Raw genomic sequence first — 12,614 nt, 5'->3', positions numbered from 1 at the left:
TCTTACCTGAAAGCATAAAATCCAGTCTACATTGTCCCCAACAAATAAACATCCACTTTTCTTTAATGGAACACTTGCGTATAGCTTCTCAAGCCATTTTAGAATGATTCTGTTAAGAAGTGTTCATTACATTGAGCCCAAAGCTGCCTCTCTTTAACATATACCTATTGTCAGTTCTATTCTTTGAGACTAATTTAATTCTTCTATGTACCACAACGCTTCAAATATCTCATCCTACAACTGTGAGAAGATACTGGCAAATTGGCAAATATCAGGGTTTGATTTGATGTTTTTTGATTTTAAACTTAAGTGATGGAGAAAATGCCGGTAATACTTGGTTAAACTTAAAAAGGTGTCAGCATACATTTCTGCCCCCAAAACTAGATGTTAAACATTTATCACCACATCACCAGTTAAGGGAGCTATTATTTCCATTTTACAAAATGAGGAAACTTAAGGTGGTAAAGGTAAGTGACTTATTCAAGATTCCATAATAATTGTAGTAGGATTTGAATTAGGTATCAATATAAATCATAGCCCTAAAAGTGCATAAGTAGCCTGGAGTCTAAGAAAGAAAAAAAGCCTGAAAGTTTGAAGGTTTGAGATGATCAGACTGTAATTTGAAATAAAATGCAGATCATAGCTAAATAGTAAAACTATTCTTGATTCCAGCTGCCTTCCTCAGTCCTTTGGCTATCTCTGATTTCCCTTTTATCTTCTATCCCTACTCCCCTTTTAAAAGAAGTCATCTTTGGTTTCAGGGAAACAGGAGAGGGTAATGATGTTTGGGTGGACTTTAGCAAAGTGCTCTTCAGGAAAAAGTACATTTTAAAATTTCATCTGCCTTATCAACATTTTCTCCATTTCCTTTTGTAAGTCTAGACAATGACGAACAAATCAAGCTGTTTTGTAGTATTTGCAAATTCCAAAGGTTTAAATGCTCAAACTGAATATTTAAGTATCAACTAGACTGGATATGAGCTACCTGGCTCTAGCACACCAGGGGCAATCAATTTTATCAACATGCTTGGAAAAATCATGGAGTTGCCAGGTTAGCAATGTGTTAGAAAAAACTGGGAATAACATACCAAGGGTCTCAATAATGAAGCTGTCGGTATAACACTTTGAAACTTGAACGCTGGGCTCGTGCCATGCATAAATGGCTTTTGCATTTATATTTGAAAACACACGCTTCCCGGCCCAAGTCTCAATCCCAGAGTTCTCATTAGGTACGCCCCCTTCCTTCTGGTCTCCACCTCTTCTGACTCTTCCGACTAAATCTGTGGACCACGGTAAATATCGCGAGAACTTTATCCGCAGCCAAAAAGAAATTTCCGGTGGTTTCTGTTACACCTCCCGCGATATCTCCGGACGCTTCGGACCCTGAGTGGCTGAGGGCTTCCGTGTATCATGGCGGTTGGAGTGTTCTGGACCATAAGGTAAAAAGCGGTGATGAGGTAACGGACACTGCGCGGAGGTCTGCTTCGGCGTTCCTGCCTGAGCTAGTGGCTCGGATCCTTCAAATGAGGTTGGGTTTCGTAGAAGTGGCTCCTTTCCAGTGTGCACGAGAGCGGAAACCTGGTTCCCGAGCACCCTCTTCTTTTGGGGGGCGTTACTGGCCCCGAGCCCTGGGCTGCCCCCGGCCCGGTGTCGCTCCTCTAGTACCTGGGCAGGCGGGTCTTGCACCCTGGGGCTCAGGAGTTAAAATCGGCTCCACTTGTCACCTCTTCGCTCCCTGTTCCATGAGAATCCTCGTAGTGCCGGGTGGTTTTTCTCACGAACTCCTCCTCTTTCCCTTCCCCTCCCCCCCTTCTCCCTCCGGGTTTTCGCGTGTCCTCTGAGACTTGCTCCTCGCTAGCTTGCTGTAGTGGACAGGGTTCCCTATGATTTTTCCGGGGAGGCTCCCGCTGCGAACCCTGTCAGATTCCGGGTTGGATGTTGTGGTTCTAAATTATATTTATTAGTATTTTTGTAAGGCGGTATCGGGGCGGTGGGTATAGTTAGGGACGTGGCTTGGGTTGGAGAAAATAAAGTGAACTCTGGACTGGGAGGTCTGTTAGTCAGATAATATTTATTTGGCGACTGCTGATCTTTAGGATTACAAAGACAAAAGACTGCCCCTGCCTTCCAGGATTTTACTTTCCAATGGGGGAAAACAACCTACGAAAGGTAGCATAAGGGGGGTGATGATTAAAAAAAAAAAAAGTAGAGGGGAGGTGTTAAATTTAACACGTTCCCAAAGGAGAGCTAAAGTATAGTTACTGCTACTGCAGTGTCCCAGGTGGTAACCTACAGCATTTAGTAGAGACTACTAACCACAAAAAACAAACAAACAAACAAAAAAACCACACACACACACACACCCGCACACCCCCAATCCTCTTATGTTCTAACTTAAGTTTTCAGTGCTATTTAAAGGCTAATTTACCTAGAGGTTTTTGTAGGGCCATTTTATGTATATGTGAAAACACACACAAAATGTCAGTATCTGTTTTCTGTTCCCAAAGTTAAGTGAAGTGTGCTCTGTTTTTACTTTATGTAATTCACTTTAAAAATTAACACATTGATTTTATTTCTATAATTTACTCTTAATTAAATTTAAATTTACTTAAAATGAACAGTTATTAAAGTCCTCATTGGCATTCAGTCAGGTTTATTGTGCATTTAGAAGTAGATTATATTTGTGAGTTGTTTTGAAGTGATCACAATTACTTGGAAAATTTCTGGGTGCATTTCTGGCTCAGTTTTGATAGCAGTGAGGGCTTATTAGTCTTGTTTGGCTACCAGTACAAAGCAGTGTAAAGATCAGTGTAACTATTTTCCTGTTGCAAGTAATTCCATCATTAAAAACTATTTCCTGTTTTGCTTTCACAAATGTCAAGGCAAAAAGGTAAAACATTTAACTGAATTTCATTGAATCAAATTTAAGAAATATTTATCAAGAATCTATATACAGAGCACTGTGCTAGGCAAAGAACGAGTGAAAAATTTTAAAAGTACATTTTATTAAGCATTACTATGTAATGGGGATATAAAAACCTTACATTCTAATATGGAGGACTACACACATAGAGGAGTGGTGGCTAGGGAGTGGCATTCTGATCCTGGGCAATTACTGTGCTAGAGTGGAAATGAATTGACACATCTCTTCCAGGAACAACTCTTTTTTTTTTTTTTCTTTTTTTTTTTTTTAATTTTTATTTAATAATTATTAATTATTTTGTAATTAATTGTATTAAAGTAATAAAATTACTTTATATTGACAGAATCCATGCTAGGGTAATTTTTTTTACAACATTATCCCTTGCACTCGTTTCTGTTACGATTTTTTTTCCCCTCCCTCCACCCCCTCCCCTAGATGGCAAGCAGTCCTTTATATGTTGGATATGTTGCAGTATATCCTAGATACAATATATGTTTGCAGAACCGAACAGTTCTCTTGTTGCATAGGGAGAATTGGATTCAGAAGGTATAAATAACCCGGGAAGAAAAACAAAAATGCAGATAGTTCACATTCATTTTCCAGTGTTCTTTCTTTGGGTGTAGCTGCTTTTGTCCATCATTTATCAATTGAAACTCAGGTCTCTTTGTCAAAGAAATCCACTTCCATCAAAATATGTCCTCATACAATATCGTTGTCGAAGTGTATAATGATCTCCTGGTTCTGCTCATTTCACTTAGCATCAGTTCATGTAAGTCTCGCCAGACCTCTCTGTATTCATCCTGCTGGTCATTTCTTACAGAACAATAATATTCCATAACATTCATATACCACAATTTACCCAGCCATTCTCCAATTGATGGGCATCCATTCATTTTCCAGTTTCTAGCCACTACAAATAGGGCTGCTACAAACATTTTGGCACATACAGGTCCCTTTCCCTTCTTTAGTATTTCTTTGGGATATAAGCCCAATATAAGCCACTGCTGGATCAAAGGGTATGCACAATTTGATAATTTTTTGGGCATAATTCCAGATTGCTCTAATTTCTTGTTGGTTTCAGAGCTAAAGGTGAAGTGAGAGATATGGGCTAAGATACATATTTAAAGCAGCTATATTGAACTAGGATCAGGAAATAGGGAATGAAGTGAACTGGAACCAAACTGAATTTGTGAACCTCATGAAAGAAATATTTCAGACTACACAAAATTGAAAACTACAAAGAAATAAAGTTCTCATTCCTTGTTGTTATTCTTTTTTGAGTATAAAAAGCATTTGACTTGGTGAAGTGCTTAATAAAGTGCTTGGCACATAATGCTTATTAATTCTTGTTCCTTTTTCCTTTTCTGTAAGGTACTTCTTACTTGTGTCAAAATAATACAAGATTTCTTAATAGGTATAACAGAAAAACTTAATCCAGACTTAATATTAATAACAGTTGAGACATAAGGAAGAAAAAATAAAAGGTTGCAACAGGCATTTGTTAAATGCTTATGTGCTAAGCATTGTGCTAATTCAATTCGGTAAATATTAAATGCCTTGCAAAAAGAGGCAAAAGGAAAGACAACACTTGCTCTTAAGGAACTTAGAATTGGGAAGAGAGCACATGGAAGAACTGCAAAATTGGGGGTAGGAGAGGAGGGAAATGAAGGAAGAAGCCTGGGAAAGTCAGGAACAGAGCTAGGGAAGGAAATGCAGGAAGAACTACCTTGTACCCCTTCACGAAATAGAGATTCATGGAGAAATTACAATTGAGAAAAGAGGGTAGGAGGTGGAGGTCCACAGACATTGGGTTTTTAGAGGGATATTCTACGGTGAGCATATTGCTGCCTTGATAGTTCCAGGACAAGGAGGCACTGAGGAGATCTTCAGAATGTGGCAGTTAAAAAGGCATGATTTTGAAGTATATAGAGAAAGTCAGAAGTAGGACCAGGAAGGAAGTGTTAAGTTCAATGTAAGGTGCATAGTAAGATCTTAAATTCTTGACAACTTCATATATGTATGCTTACCAAAGAGGTTTATAGCTGTTAAGCCTAGACTTCAAATCTAGGATTCCCAGTAGATCTTCTAAATTAATGCATCTACTCTAAATTTAAAGTCTAAATTTGATTGCATACTTTTTGAACACTTCCACATACATTTGCTAATTTATATTTTTGTACAACTTAATCAATTATATAGAGATTTTTGTTGCAATTCAGATAGTAAACTTGTCTCTTCCCTGATGTCAGTCACTTATTTTTTACAAACTAATTAGAAGCTGTTTTAATTTTATATTTTTAACAAATAGGTTCAAAAACTATTGAAACTTTTCCTTGGAAGAACATTTCAGATTGATTTAAGAGATTTCCTTTGCTTGAGAAACCTGGCCAGATCCACCAGCCAAGTCATCAGAGAGAGCCTGAAACTCCTATTGACAGTTTTATACTCAGATCATCAGGAAGAGATGCTAACCCCATGCTTCAAATTTCAATACTCATAATTATTTAATACTCTCTAATCATTTAACATTTCCAATGATCAACAATCAATCAAAGTGGCAAGGAGAAAACCTTTTAAGATCAAGAATCAAAGTGGCAAGGAAAAAAAGCCTTTATTTTGTTGTTTCTGTGGGTTGTTTGCCAATTTTTTTTTCCTTTCTCGTGTTTTTTTCTCTCTTGATCTGAATTTTCTTGCACAACAAGACAAACAGGGAAATATGTTTAAAAGAATTGCACGTACTTAACCTATATCATATTATTTGCTGTCTTGGGGAGAGGAGGTAAGAAAACAAAGGAGAAAATTTCATAAGTTTTACAAAAATGAATTTTGAAAACTATCTTTACATATTTTTAGAAAAATAAAATACTATTGAAATACAAAACAAAGAAAAAAAAAGGAAAAAAGAAAATTCTTTGAAAGCAAAAAAAAAGTTCTTGAGAAACCTTGAGTATTCTTGTATGTTTCACTTTTTCTGACCATTATGAGTGCCTGCCCTGAGTTAAGTTCTCCATAAAATAGTCTTTTAGACAAACATTTGGCATTCAAATTATGTAGTTAGCCCAACAGAGTTACAAGATTCTGAAGATCATTTGAAAGAATAAAGAATTTTTTTTCAAACTAAACTACCAAGCCCACATGTTAGAATGAAGTTTTCTTTCTTGTTAACTTTCTAACCTTGTTAACACTAACAGTTTGTTCTTACAGAGGCAGCACAGAGACCATGGGTACCATCATTTAACTTCCCTGGCCTCTGTTTTCTCATTTTTAATATGAAAAGTTTGGAAGAAATGGACTCTGATTTGCAACTCTACAACACAAAAAAATCTTGAAATCTTTTTCAAATTAAGTTTTGCTAGATTTTCATTTATGCTGTTTTTCTGATATCAATCACAATGCAGTTGAACATTTATTAAAAACAATGTGTAGATAGATTTTTAAAAATTACAACATAGTCCATATTCATTATTATTGGAAGTATTTCAATAAAAAAGGAATATGAAATGACATTATGCTAAATTTAAGATGAAGGCAGAATAAATTGCAATTTCTTGCTTTATGAAACAGTGGATCCCACTAAATAAAATTCTACACAGTACTACCTATGGCAGAGAATGAGATGGCTAGAATCAAACAAACAAGAGCTTGGGCAGACTTTGGGAGATAAGGGAGGACAGAAGAATCTGAAGTGTGCAGGAGGTCATGAAGAGTTAGAAAAGGATAACAAAGCATTAACATAATAAAGTTGAAAGGAATCCCAGAATTCTTAGCAATGGCTAGAACTTAAGAAGCCATAAAATTCAATTTCTGCTTTAATAAAAATCTCTGCAATATACCAAACAAGTAGTTGAAGAACTCCAGTGAAAGGCTTTAAATAAGTTCACTGTGGGAGTAGCAATATTGTCTCTATAAAATAGTCTTTTTGGCAAATACTGGGCATTTGAACTATGTAGCCAGCCCAAAAGTTATAAGATTTCGGAAGATCATTTGCCAGGATAAGATCTTTTTTCCAACTAAAATGCTAAGCTCACATGTTAAAGTTTTCTTCCTTGTTAACTTTCATACACTGATAACAGTTTGTTCTTCTGGAAGCAGCACAGAACAGTACAAAGAAAATTGGTTTAGAGTCAGACAACCAAAGTTTAAATCCTCTGTCTTAACTGTATTACCCTGGTTGACCTTGGGTATACTACAGCATATCTTCCTAAGTCGTCTTTTTTACTAAGTTCAGCATCACTATTATCATTCATATAGTTTATCAGTGTCCTTCCTAAGAATGTGGTCAGAACTGAATAAAATATTCCAGTTGCTGACCAAGGAAGAGTGCAGTGGAATGTTCTACACATCTAATGCAGAATATTAAAACTCAATACAGCTTAGAAGGAAGGAAACAAGCATTTATTAAATGATTACTATAGCCTGGACTTTTCCTTTAAGAATTTGCATGCTGTGAGTGCCCAAGCCCATTAGGTAGCTACTAAGTCTAGCATCAAAAAAAGTGAGCCCAGAGAAAGATCTAGAGGCCTCTTAAGGTGCCTTAGGATGATTGTACCAATCCAGGTTAGGAAAACAGATCAGACTTTTGCTAGCATATTGATCAGTACCGGAACTGGACTAGTTAGTGGCTACTGAATTTCCAGCCCACATGAGATAGGGAGTCCCAGTCTCTAAATTAAAAAAAATAATAATTTAGTCTGAATGATAAAAACAAAACAAAACAAAAAAAGGATTTGGATGCTATTCTAATTGGTACGTGTATTTTTAGTATTTTGCATTAAATGTATTCATTGTGGTACCTTTTAGCAAGATGTAGTTTCCTCTTTTAGTTAGATCTGTTTTTGATTTGTCTGAGGTCATGATTTTTTTTACTTTTTTTACTTCAACTGAAGCTTAATAGAATTTGCTCTAGCCACTTAACATTAATTTTTGTGTATCTGCTTTTAAGTGTGTTTCTTATAAGCAACATTTACAAAGGTTCTGGTTTTTAATGCATTCTGCTATCTGCTTTCATTTTTTCATCCTATTAACATTCACAGTTATGATTGCTATTTCCTTCCATCCTGATTTTGCAGTTGTTTATTTTTCTCTTTTCATCCTCTCTCAAAAGTGTTTTGGTTCTGCTCATTCCTCATTCTATCAGTCCCGCTCTCTTCTCTTCCCTTCTCTACCTTTTTTTTTTTTTTTTTTTGGGGGGGGGGGAGGGAAGACCTGAGGCAATTGGAGTTAAGTGGCTTGCCCAGGGTCACACAGCTAGGAAGTATAAAGTGTCTGAGGCCAGATTTGAACTCAGGATTAGTACTCTATCTTGACTTCAGGGTTGGTACTCTATCCACTGTGCCATGTAGCTGCCCGTTCTCTACCTTTTAAGGAGTTGTTTATTTCAGTGAATTTTTTTTATCTTTTCCTTTTTTTAGAAATTCCTTTACCAAGCTGTGGACTCTTCATGAATCTTTTGAATTCTTTTCTCATGTTTTCTCTACCCCTTTTAAGATCCCTTCTGAGCCCTTCCAGCAATTCTTTTTGAGCCTAACACCAATTCACATTTTTTCCTTGAGGCTTTGCATGTTGTTTTTTGAAATTGTTATCCTCTTTTAAGTTTGTGTTTTGATCTTCCTTTTTACTTTATTAACTTTTTATGATTTTCTTTTTGTGTGTGTGCTCATTTTCATAATTTCTTGACTTTTAGCTTTTTGTTTAAATTGGGCTCTGTTCCTAGAGTGGAGAGGATATTCCAAGTTTCAGTTTTTGTGTTACTGTTTTCAGAGCTAATTCTTTAGTCCATATGTTTTCAGTTTTTTCAAGGTGACATGATCTAAGGAGAGTTGTGGTTTGCTTAGCCTGTGCTATCTATTCTCACCTAGTACTGTCATCCTCTAGCAACAAACTCTAGGTGTGCTGTTCTTTTTTTTTTTTTTTTTTTTTTTTTTTAAATTTAAGTTTTATTTTATTTAATGATAACTTTGTATTGACAGAATCCATGCCAGGGTAATTTTTTACAATATTATCCCTTGCACTCGCTTATGTTTCGATTTTTTCCCCTCCCTCCCTTCACACACCCCTTCCCCCCCCCCCCCCCATGGCAAGCAGTCCTATATATGTAAACTATGTTGCAGTATATCCTAGATACAATACATATTTGCAGAACTGAACAGTTCTCCTGTGTGTGCTGTTCTTTTTCCCTGGGATTGTTACCCAGATTCCCATATGGGCAATGCGACAGAATCCTGCATCCACTGCTAGCACAAGTGTTTCCAATAATCTCTTATGAATTATTGGAATTCAATCTCCTGATGTCTATAGGAAGTCACTAATCCATTCAGTCTTTTCCAAGGCCTTTGTTGGCTTGCTGGTGAAATAATGACTTCCATTCTTACCCAAATGAGATAGACTTTTCTGCTGTACCTTTTAGGGTTATCTTCAATTGGGAAATTATTTTATCTTGGCCTTTTTTTTTTGTTTCTGTTCTCCTGAATTAATTTTGAGGTATTATTTTTAAAGTTGTTTAAGGACAGTTTGGGAGAGCTGAGGCAAGCCCCTACATTTACTCCACCATCTTGACTCCACTCTGGCCCATTTTTCTTGTTTTTAAATTTATTTTATTTGAAAAAACAATAACAAAAACAGAAAAGGAATACAAAACAAACTGAAGCAAAACAAAAGAGAACATTGTCGTGTGCCCAGCAGAACATCAGGGAAGATTCAAAATATATAACGACAAATTGCCAGATTAAGAAAGTATATATATTAGTAGAAGAAATTATATTCATGAATGTTCATTTTTTCTTTACTTCCTTATAAATTGTTCTTTGGTTCTCTGCTGTGTACCTTATTTACTTTATTCTTTTTTCCCCTTTCATCTTCCCTTCACCCCCTATCAAACTACAGTTAAGAAAAGATATATTTATGTATACATATATAGATATATACCTACATATGCACATTCACACACACCCCACATACATACATCTTTCCTATCCTTGCTGACTTTTTGCTTTAATTCTGCTCCTTAAATTGCCTTGCAATAGCCTCCTCCCACCCAAAGATCCCTCCCTTGTCTTCTTTCCTCACTCACTGTTTCCTCATCCATCCATTCTCTCCCCTTATTTTGGAGGATGCTATATCCTTCATGTTGCTTACCAATGTGAGTAGGTTTTCAGAGCCTTCCTCCCCTCTCTAATGCCTCTGTGTCTATTCTTCATCTGCACCTCATTTCTATTTTTACTTTAACTCTGCTGGTCTTTCTTTTGAGCTACCCTGTAGACCCCACAATCAGTGGGAAACTCTGGGTGAGATATAAGACCCTTTAGCCCAGAAAGAACCTGCTAACAATGTCTGGTTCTGCTCCCCATCTTCCCTAAGGACTCTCAGCCTTCCTGAGATATCAGGGGGCAGTGACAACCTATGTTGTGATTGAAGCAGAGTGATACCAGGTGGCAAACTATATATAACAGCAAGTTGTTTATGTGGTCTCACATGAGTAGTATATACTTAGCACATGCCCAGTGTTTTGTTACATTAGAGTATGAGGGTATAAAATGGGGAAAGATCTTGTAATACATTTTCCCACCATCCTTGGGAGTCTCACCTTATCACTTCTCCTCTAGCAAGGTATATTTTAATCACCCCCACATGGGGGGCTCTAGAAAACAATGGTATGTTTTGTCACCCCAACTTGGGGGCTCTAGAAAGCAGGATACAACACTACCCTATTGTTGATATTAATCTTATAAATACATAGTATACATTTCCCATGCAAAAAAACAAACAAACATAAACATGTTTGTTCTTTGAAACTGATCTTTGATATTGGCTCTTAATATGTTAAATTTCATCTTAAATTAGGGTTTGGTTGATAGAAAGTACTGAAAATCTGCAAGATTGTTGAATGAACATTTTTTTCTCTTTCAATTTGCCGGATATGATATTTTTGGCTGCAGCCTTAGTTCTTTTGATTATTAGTGAAATATGATTCCAGGACCTGTGTGGTCTTTTATTATTACTGTTGCCAGGTTCTGTAGTAATTGTAGCTCTGCACTAGATTTTTTCTATTTTTACATTACTCTCATGTTCTGTCACTCCAGGACAATTTCTTTTCTTTTCTTTTTTATTAAAATAATTTTTTATTGATAGAACGCATGCCAGGGTAATTTTTACAGCATTATCCCTTGCATTCATTTCTGTTCCGATTTTACCCCTCCCTCCCTCCACCCCTTCCCCGAGATGGCAAGAGTCCTTTACATGTTGAATGGGTTGCAGTATATCCTAGATACAATATATGTGTGCAGAACCAAACAGTTTTTTTGTTGCACAGGGAGAATTGGATTCAGAAGGTATAAATAACCCGGGAGGAAAAACATAAATGCAAGCAGTTTATATTCATTTCCCAGTGTTCTTTCTCTGGGTGTAGCTGCTTCTGTCCATCTTTGATCAATTAAGGCTCTCTTTATCGAAGAGGTCCACTTCCATCAGAATACATCCTCAAACAGTATCATTGTTGAGGTATATAATGATCTGGTTCTGCTCATTTCACTCAGCATCAGTTCATGTAAGTCTCACCAGTCCTCTTTGTATTCATCCTGCTGGTCGTTCCTTACAGAACAATAATATTCCATAATGTTCATATACCACAATTTACTCAACCATTCTCCAATTGATGGACATCCTTTCATTTTCCAGCTTCTAGCCACTACAAACAGGGCTGCCACAAACATTTTGGCACATACAGGTCCCTTTTCTTTCTTTAGTATCTCTTTGGGGTATAAGCCCAGTAGAAACACTGCTGAATCAAAGGGTATGCACAGCTTGATAACTTTTTGAACATAGTTCCCAATTGCTCTCCAGAATGGCTGGATGTGTTCACAATTCCACCAACAATGTATCAGTGTCCTCCAGGACAATTTCTTGATTTTTTTCCCGCATTATTGTGTCAAGGTTCTCTTTTTGGTCCCAACTTTAAGGTAGTCCAATTCCTGAACTGTTGTCTTTCTTAAAAGATGTTTCATATTCTGTAGTATTTTCTCATTATTTATAATTTGTTTTCTTATTTTTTTTGGTCTTTCATAGCTTCACTGGCTTCCCTTTCCTTGGTTCTAATTTTTAATGAATTATTTTCATCTTTGAGATTCTGTATCTTCTTCTCTAGTTGCTTAACTTTTCCCCATAATTTTCTTGTTTTTCTAAAAAAAATTAATTTTTTTATTTTAAAATCTATTTTAAATTTAATTTTTAAAATTTCTCCTCAATATCTCATTTGATTTTAAATTTTTTTTTTTTTTTTGAGTTCTATAAAATCTCTCCTGGCAGAGAGTCATTTCGTGGTACTCTTTGAGATAGAAACTTTTTTTACTTCAATGTCCTCCTCTGACGATCTTATGGTTTTCCCAGTTCCCATAATATGTTACTATGGTGGGATTCTTTCTTCTTTGCCAGTTCATTTTTTTTTTTTTTAATAAGAGGTATTAATGTCAATAACACTTCAGCTCTCCGCTCTGATTGGAACACCAAATCAAGAGTTCCCTACCTCATTGCTTTTGCATTTTCTAGGTGCTGGTTCTTTCTCACTCAGGGCCAATCTCAACAGCACAGCTGGGTCTGATGTTCCTAATGATCTGAGGATACTCATTATTCACTATTTATTATATCTTTCCAGATCTCACTCCACAAACAGTGGGGGAGGTGTCTTTGTAGTTCTTAT

At 36.3% G+C, this 12,614-nt stretch overlaps 1 protein-coding gene across 8 annotated transcripts in view; it reads left to right on the top strand.

Annotated features, from left to right (window-relative positions):
- Nucleotides 1–1,325: 1,325 nt before the first annotated feature.
- The window catches only part of ERGIC2 (ERGIC and golgi 2), a 65,681-nt gene continuing 54,392 nt past the window's right edge, over nucleotides 1,326–12,614 (top strand). For 2 of the 8 annotated variants that reach the window (XM_051961155.1, XM_051961152.1), the window contains exon 1: nucleotides 1,358–1,439. The gene's annotated coding sequence lies outside the window, so the exon portion shown is untranslated. The other 6 variants (XM_051961158.1, XM_051961151.1, XM_051961157.1 and 3 more) reach the window with 6 other exon arrangements.

This window comes from Antechinus flavipes, chromosome 5, assembly GCF_016432865.1.
Source record: "Antechinus flavipes isolate AdamAnt ecotype Samford, QLD, Australia chromosome 5, AdamAnt_v2, whole genome shotgun sequence".
Taxonomy (NCBI): Eukaryota; Metazoa; Chordata; class Mammalia; order Dasyuromorphia; family Dasyuridae; genus Antechinus; species Antechinus flavipes.
The sequence above is the reverse complement of the archived record's forward strand: the minus strand, read 5'-3'. Positions and strand labels throughout refer to the sequence as shown.